The sequence below is a fragment of the Rhododendron vialii genome, chromosome 12a, assembly GCF_030253575.1.
Source record: "Rhododendron vialii isolate Sample 1 chromosome 12a, ASM3025357v1".
In the NCBI taxonomy this organism is placed as follows: Eukaryota; Viridiplantae; Streptophyta; class Magnoliopsida; order Ericales; family Ericaceae; genus Rhododendron; species Rhododendron vialii.
Window position 1 is genome coordinate 5,039,255 of NC_080568.1, and position 7,541 is coordinate 5,046,795.

The 7,541-nt window shown below is 35.0% G+C and overlaps 1 long non-coding RNA gene across 3 annotated transcripts; it reads right to left on the bottom strand.

The window, feature by feature from the left end:
* Positions 1–2,923: 2,923 nt before the first annotated feature.
* On the bottom strand, positions 2,924–6,747 carry LOC131310213 (uncharacterized). 3 transcript variants are annotated; one of them, XR_009195145.1, is made up of 4 exons: positions 6,449–6,697; positions 6,291–6,368; positions 6,103–6,201; positions 2,924–3,031 (listed from the first exon to the last, which is right to left on the bottom strand). It is a non-coding gene; the product is annotated as an uncharacterized LOC131310213 (long non-coding RNA). The 3 variants fall into 3 exon arrangements; XR_009195146.1 differs by having other exon boundaries at positions 5,866–6,201; XR_009195144.1 differs by lacking the exon at positions 2,924–3,031 and having other exon boundaries at positions 5,249–6,201; positions 6,449–6,747.
* Between the last annotated feature and the right edge of the window lie 794 nt (positions 6,748–7,541).

Here is a 7,541-nt window from a genome sequence, read left to right on the forward strand (position 1 = left end):
AGAAAAGGAGAGTGGTTCCAAAGAAAAAATGTTGCTAGTTTTTGTTAGGAAATTGATTCACACACCCATTTTTACATTTCACACTTCTTCTTTTTTTTGTTTTTATCCACTTGAATTTACTATATTGGCCTTTATTGTATACATTTTTTCACATATTCAAAGATAATATTGTAAATTCATGTGGATAAAAACAAAAAAAAGAGAGTGGATGGTTACAACAAGAGAAGTGTGGAAATCATCTTCCTTTTGTTATCTAAAGGCTAAAACTTTGATTACTGGTTAAAGGGTTGCTAAGTTTGATTTTTTCATTGTGAACTATATTTTAGTCTAACACTATTAACTTTAAAAAAAGAAGAAGGGAGTTTTGGTCATGACATTGGAGACACTTTTAAGAGAGTTTTTGGGCCAGCTCCCCTCCCATATGATGATTCATCAGTGTTTGCTCATGCGGTACAAGATGGACACACCAACTTTGATCTCCATTTTGTTCGTCTCACTTTTACTTTAATTTTATGCTAAATTCATTCATCCAGTGCTTAGCAAAAAAGAAAATATGAAAAAGAAAAGACTAGAAAAATTGAGTCAACCATAGTGGCCGTGGGTCCTCATATCAGGCTTGTGAGATTTATGGCCTGGAGATCCCGCCCAATGTAGGCCCAACTTAAGATCTGCCGAAAGGAAAAGTCGAGATTCAGTTAACCAAGACCCAATTTTCGTCGTTGTGTTGTGTAGAATGTCAGATCAATGGACTACCTTGGTGCAAACGCTCCCAAGGAGAGAGCAAAGTATAAACCATCATGAATCACACACGAGAACAAAATTGAAAGCAATCGAAAAAACAAGACATGCCATATACTTGGTTCCGACCCAAACATATCCTACTTGGTTCCGACTTAAACAAATCATACTTGGTTGCAACAGAACATTTTGTTCGGAATCAGGTAGCATAGCAGAGGATCAAAAAATAAAAAAAAGGTAGCATAGCTCATTTGCTACAAAACCCATGCTAATCTACCAGCCTCATCACTCATGAATCAGGATCAGAACAATAGAGAGGCTTTTGATGAGTTAACAGATCATGATTGCATTGGAGTTGAATGTATAGAACTCATTCTCAACAACACAACAGGCAAACAGTAACTAAAGAAATTAGACTATTCCCGAGCATTAAGATAGATGTTACTACTAATGCTTAAATCATTCTCAACCACCAGAAGCCGAAGTCGCCAAGTCTTTAGAAACTAAACCAAATCTACCTCACATTCTCATAAACTCCTTGAAACATATAGTAAAGCTAGTCAATTACTACTAGGGGTGGCAAACGGACGGGTTTGGGTCAAATTAGGTAAGTTGTTAATGGGTTGAGTCTTTAATAGGTCATTGACCCATTTAGACCCATTAACTATGAGTCTAATTACCCATACCCAACCCATTTATTTTAAAGCAAACCCGACCCGCCCATTAACTCAATTACATATATACTAAAAATTATGATCGAAAAATTAGAAAAGTAAAAAAAAATTATGATCGAAACTCATAAATTTTTTCAAAAAGACGAGAATAAGTAATTTTTTTTGTCTTATTGATTTTTTTTTGTCTTTATTCAAAAAATTATAAGTTTCGATCAAATTTTTTTATTTTTCCGATTCCTCTCATCAAAACAAATTAATAAGTCACAAAAATATGACACAAAACAAAAAAAATTTGAATAAGGACAAAAAAATAAGTCAATTTTTTAATCTAAACCCTTTGCGGGACTACCATAAGAGAAATTTATTCACAGCGGAGCACAATTTCACGGGTCCATTCGCGCAATTAATGGATGAGATGTGTTTTCAATTTTGACTGGTCAAAATAATTGTTACCGGTCACAATTGATTTTTATTTCGAACCATTCAAAATATTTTTGGACGCGTGTGATTTAGCACAAAACAATTGAATAAAAAAGAAGGAGAAGGCCATGTTCCTGGGGGTTGGGGGGAGAGAGAGAGAGAGAGAGAGAGAGAGAGGGGGGGCGGGGGACACACAGAGAGAGAGAAAGGGGGGGCCGTACTCCTCCACTTCCCAATTGCAAAAGAAACCAATTAAGAGACGAAATTTGGTGGGTTACTTTCATTGCCCATTGGGTCATTTAAGTTGACCCAATTGATGCCCAATTATGACCCAACTAATAATGGGTTAGCTGGGTTTGAACCCATTCTTACCCAACTAATAAATGGGTTGGGTCTATTTTCTAGTTGATGGGTCTGGGTTCAATTTGCCACCCCTAAAAAAAACATCAAAAAAAAAATCTAGAAATATGAAAACTCAAAACTAGGGTTTCAGCTTGATCGTTTCTCCCAGCGCTCATCCAGCAAAACCCATGGAACAGCTATGGTAATCTCTCTCTCTCTCTCTCTCTCTCCCTACGAGTTTATAGTCTGTGGCAGGAGAGGAATAATTGCATCTTTGGTGGAATAACCAGAGGAATGATCAAGTGACCGATAAGATGAAATTGTGTCTGGTATAAGGGACTTCCTCAGCTCTAGGAGGAATGTAAAGAATTCTTCTCCAAATATGTGCAGATTGGAGGCTTTCCAATAGGATCTTTGGATATGTATAGATAGGGATTTTGCTTCTTGTAGCTGTAGCTGTTCTGCTTTTAGCTATTGTTAGCTCCTTTTTGTTTCTGTAAGGGATGTCTTCCCTGAACCTTGTTATGATTGGTTGAGCTTTATAATATCTTGCACTTACCGGAAAAAAAAGATTTCCATAACTGTGTTTTTTCTTTCAAAATTAGTTTACAGTTGGATCTATAATATGTTTAAAGCAATAGCTATAATTGTGTTTTTTATTTTTTGTTTTCAGGAGCAGATTGCGTTTTCTCGTAATTGCTATTGCTTTTCTGGTTGCTCTTGATCTGGTGGATGGGCAAGTGCACTCCTATGTGGGCACCCATTGCAACGCCAATCCATAGGAGTGCACTAGCCCATCCACCAGATCAAGAGCAACCAGAAAAGCAATAGCAATTACGAGAAAACGCAATCTGCTCCTGAAAATAAAAAATAAAAAACACAATTATAGCTATTGCTTCAAACATATTATAGATCCAACTGTAAACTAATTTTGAAAGAAAAAACACAGTTATAGCAATCTTTTTTTCCCGGTAAGTGCAAGATATTATAAAGCTCAACCAATCATAACAAGGTTCAGGGAAGACATCCCTTACAGAAACAAAAGGAACTAACAATAGCTAAAAGCAGAATAGCTACAACTACAAGAAGCAAAATCCCTATCTATACATATCCAAAGATCCTATTGGAAAGCCTCCAATCTGCACATATTTGGAGAAGAATTCTTTACATTCCTCCTAGAGCTGAGGAAGTCCCTTATACCAGACACAATTTCATCTCATCGGTCACTTGATCATTCCTCTGGTTATTCCACCAAAGATGCAATTATTCCTCTCCTGCCACAGACTATAAACTCGTAGGGAGAGAGAGAGAGAGAGAGAGAGAGAGAGAGAGAGATTACCATAGCTGTTCCATGGGTTTTGCTGGATGAGCGCTGGGAGAAACGATCAAGCTGAAACCCTAGTTTTGAGTTTTCATATTTCTAGATTTTTTTTTTTGATGTTTTTTTTTAGGGGTGGCAAATTGAAGACAGACCCATTAACAAACCCAGACCCATCAACTAGAAAATATACCCAACCCATATATTAGTTGGGTAAGAATGGGTTCAAACCCAGCTAACCCATTATTAGTTGGGTCATAATTGGGCATCAATTGGTCTCTTTTGCAATTGGGAAGTGAAGGAGTACGGCCCACCCTCTCTCTCTCTCTCTCTCTCCCCAACCCCCAGGAACATGGCCTTCTCCCTCTCTTTTATTCAATTGTTTTGTGCTAAATCACACGCGTCCAAAAATATTTTGAATGGTTCGAATTAAAAAACAATTGTGACCGATAATAATTATTTTGACCAGTCAAAATTGAAAACACATCTCATCCATTAATTGCGCGAATGGACCAGTGAAATTGTGCTCCGCTGTGAATAAATTTCTCTCATGGTAGTCCCGCAAAGGGTTTGGATTAAAAAATTGACTTATTTTTTTGTCCTTATTCAAATTTTTTTTGCATTTTTTTTGTTTTTTGTCATATTTTTGTGACTTATTAATTTGTTTTGATGAGAGGAATCGGAAAAGTAAAAAAATTTGATCGAAACTTATAATTTTTTGAATAAAGACAAAAAAAAATCAATAAGACAAAAAAATTACTTATTCTCGTCTTTTTGAAAAAATTTATGAGTTTCGATCATAATTTTTTTTTACTTTTCTAATTTTTCGATCATAATTTTTAGTATATATATAATTGAGTTAATGGGCGGGTCGGGTTTGCTTTAAAATAAATGGGTCGGGTTGGATATGGGTAATTAGACTCATAGTTAATGGGTCTAAATGGGTCAATGACCCATTAAAGACCCAACCCATTAACAACTTACCCAATTTGACCCAAACCCGTCCGTTTGCCACCCCTAGTTTTTTTATACCTCAAACTATCACCTTTTTTTTCTTCTTAATCCTCGAACTATCAAAACCATCTATTTGGTCCTTAAAACTATTTGGTCCTCAAACTATCACCTTTTTGTTCTTCTTTAAAAAACAAAGAGAATAAATTATATACATCGGCGACGTAAATATCTATTTTCTCTAAATCAATTACACATCGTCAAAACAGTGGTCCTAATTAATAGAACAGGGTGACGTGGCGCAATATAATTGATTTAGAGAAAATAAATGTTTAAACCGGTGGTGTAAATAATTTAATCTCAAAAACAATAAACATACACAAATTACCGAACATGTTTATTGTTTTAGTTTTGGAAAAAAAAGAAAGTAAAAACAAAAACAGAAAACATGAACCATGAAACAAAAACGTTACCAAACACCCCCTTAGACTCTCTCCTTGGGTTTTTAAACTCATCCGTTTTGCATCGAAGTTTAGGTACAAATTTGTGGATAAAAAATGGACTTAATTTTGTTATTACCACGAGCTTATAGGACAACCCTTGACATAAGAGTAAATTGATGAAATTATACACAAGATTCATAATGCAGTGGTGTACCAAATTCTTTTTGGAGACGCCAGAATTGGTTACCAATCGAACACACTATAATCAGGGGAAAATATTTTCAGGAAAGGGCAGCCAAAAGATCAAGACAATTACCTACCCAAAAAAAAAAAATCAAGACAATTAATATCAAGAAAATACATACACAATCAAGAAATTCACAATGGCCATTCTCCACTTGAAACCAAATTAATATCAAGAAAAGACACATAAGATTAAGAAATTCACAGTGGCCATTCTCCACTTTAAAACAAATTAACATGTATAACTCACATCAACAGTTAGCTCTTGGGAGACAATGGTAGATAAACAAAGATGTATAACAGTTAGCATCAATTCTAATTCGAAGACAAAGATGGCAAAGGAAATAAACATTCAAGATAAAGAGAAGGAGACAATGGTAGAAAAATCTATGGCCCCGTTTGATAAACCTCTAAGCTCTTGGGATTGGTTATTTATATTGTTTTCTCGATTTGCTTTTGATGCAATAGAGCATGGTGTTGTTATCCTTCAGATTTGCATAAGGGCAAATTTGCAAATGTATTAATCCAGTCTAATCCAATCCTATCCCATGGGAAACAAACATGATATTAATAATCCCATCCCAAACAAACAAGAGAGTTATCAATTCCATCTCATTATCAATCCCAATCGTAATCTCATCTCATTAAAAATCCCACCCATCTATCACCGTTATCAAACGAGGCCTATATGTCATATACTACGATGACCCATTTTGGATTCTCGGGAGAGGCAAACCTTTTCTTGATCGTAGTTGTAAAAGACTCAGCAAGGTAGCCTTTTTTCTTTTTCTTTTTTTGCAGCTGCTGTAGTTTTGGGTTTATTTGTACTTGGGTTTTTTCCCTCAACGGCTGGGCTACAAGGCTATCCGTTGCCTTCCTTTCTGGTGTGTTTCTATTAAGACAATTACTTACCCAAACAATTAAAGCAAGTCTAATGCTGAGAAAAAAAAATTACAAGCAGGGCAAATCAAACCTCATAACCATCCAACAGGAACAGGGTCTTTTGATCCAATCCAGGGCTAGGACCAACCGGACCAATAAGTCCAGTCCATGCAAACCGATAGATCGTGATCTAAACAACAAAAGACAGGTAAAATTAAACATCTTCTGGGATTAACACAACGAGAAGAAGAAAATTTATAAAAGCATACAAGATCAAACCTTTAAACTGATAGGCTCCATTGGAAGATCTAACTGGATACAGATGATCCTTAAAAACGCTTTCGAATCTGAAATACGCTGCACAGGTAAAAGGGTGATTAAAACAGAATTTCCAGTCAACGATGCTTGGAAGCAGTTACAAAAATGTGAGATCTAACCTTATAACCAAGGATCTGTATCTCCCCACAAGAAACTCAAAGCCTCCTTGTAATTGAGTGCTAGTGTTAGTTTGAAGGCAATCATTTCAGATCCGTACATAAGAGGTGGCAACTCTAAAAGATTACAACTTTCCGATCAATAAGAATTAAACATGCAAGCAGGAGGAGGAGGAGGAGGAGATGAGCATATGTAGATGAATTCAGAGGAGGAGGAGGAGGAAAGAAATGAAAGAAAGAAGACACCAAAGAAAGATGCTAGGCCTGAAAGGGGGCTGTTTGGCAACTTGGCAATGATAAAGGAAGATTACAAGGCCTCATTTCCGAATCCATTAAAGCATCCGCAATGTAATAATCAAAATCAAAATATTGTTAAAGTTAACAATGTTTGTTTAAAAAAGTGTTCACATTGTAATAACCAAACTTAGCAACCTCTTAGCAACTCATCAAATTTTGGCCTTTAAATAATCAAAACTAAGAGCATCCACAATGTAATAGTCAAAATTGGATAATCAAAAATTGTCACATCACCTTTTGATTATCCATTTAAGACATTGCTAACCTTAGTAATGTAGAGGTCCACAACGTAATAATCAAAATTGGATAACCAAAACTTACCACGTCACCTTTTCAAACTACAAAATTCTAAAAACTGCGGTAATAATTTGAATAGTTTTTTTTTGGAAAAATAAAGAGTTTAGTGAAAAATATTAGTTTTTTCAAAAAGAAAACAATTTTTTTTTGTGTAAAAACGGTTTTTGAAAACAGTTATTTTTTTTCAAAAATAACAGTTTTTTCAAAATAACAGTTTTGTTAAACTATTTTTTGTAAATTTTCTAAAAAAATAGTGTTTAAAAATTATTTTTTGAAAAGCATTGTTGAGAGAGAGAAAGGTTTTGTGTAATGATAGGTATACTTGATTGAAAAAATGTGGGAAAAGTTAGATTTGATTATTGGCAAAAAGTTGTTAGTTTTGATTATTTAAAGGCCAAATTTGATGAGTTGTTAAGAGCATCCGCAATGGGAATAATCAAAATCGATAATCAAAATATGTCACAGCAGCATTTGATTATCCATTTAGTTCATAATCAAATCT